The following is a 308-nucleotide window of genomic DNA, read 5'->3' on the forward strand; positions in this document are numbered from 1 at the left end:
CTCGTTGAAAGAAACGACTACGCTATTCAACTGTAGGACACTGATTGGCTGGCATTGTCTGTTTAGTATTGTAGCCAATCAGAATGGAATCACATGATCATGTATAAAAGATAGTAAAATTGTCTCCCTTTTTCAATTATACTAATAGTTAATAATCTGAGTACATTCTGGCACCAGTGAACTGAAGTCGATCTACATTAAGGCTATTTATATTTTCCCGTTGCTCTTGGCCTTGACCATATATAGATAAATACATAAACATGTAGCCAATGATTCACCAAAGGCATTTTCATTTAGTGGCCTTGAAG

The sequence above is a fragment of the Salmo trutta genome, chromosome 32, assembly GCF_901001165.1.
Source record: "Salmo trutta chromosome 32, fSalTru1.1, whole genome shotgun sequence".
NCBI lineage: Eukaryota > Metazoa > Chordata > Actinopteri > Salmoniformes > Salmonidae > Salmo > Salmo trutta.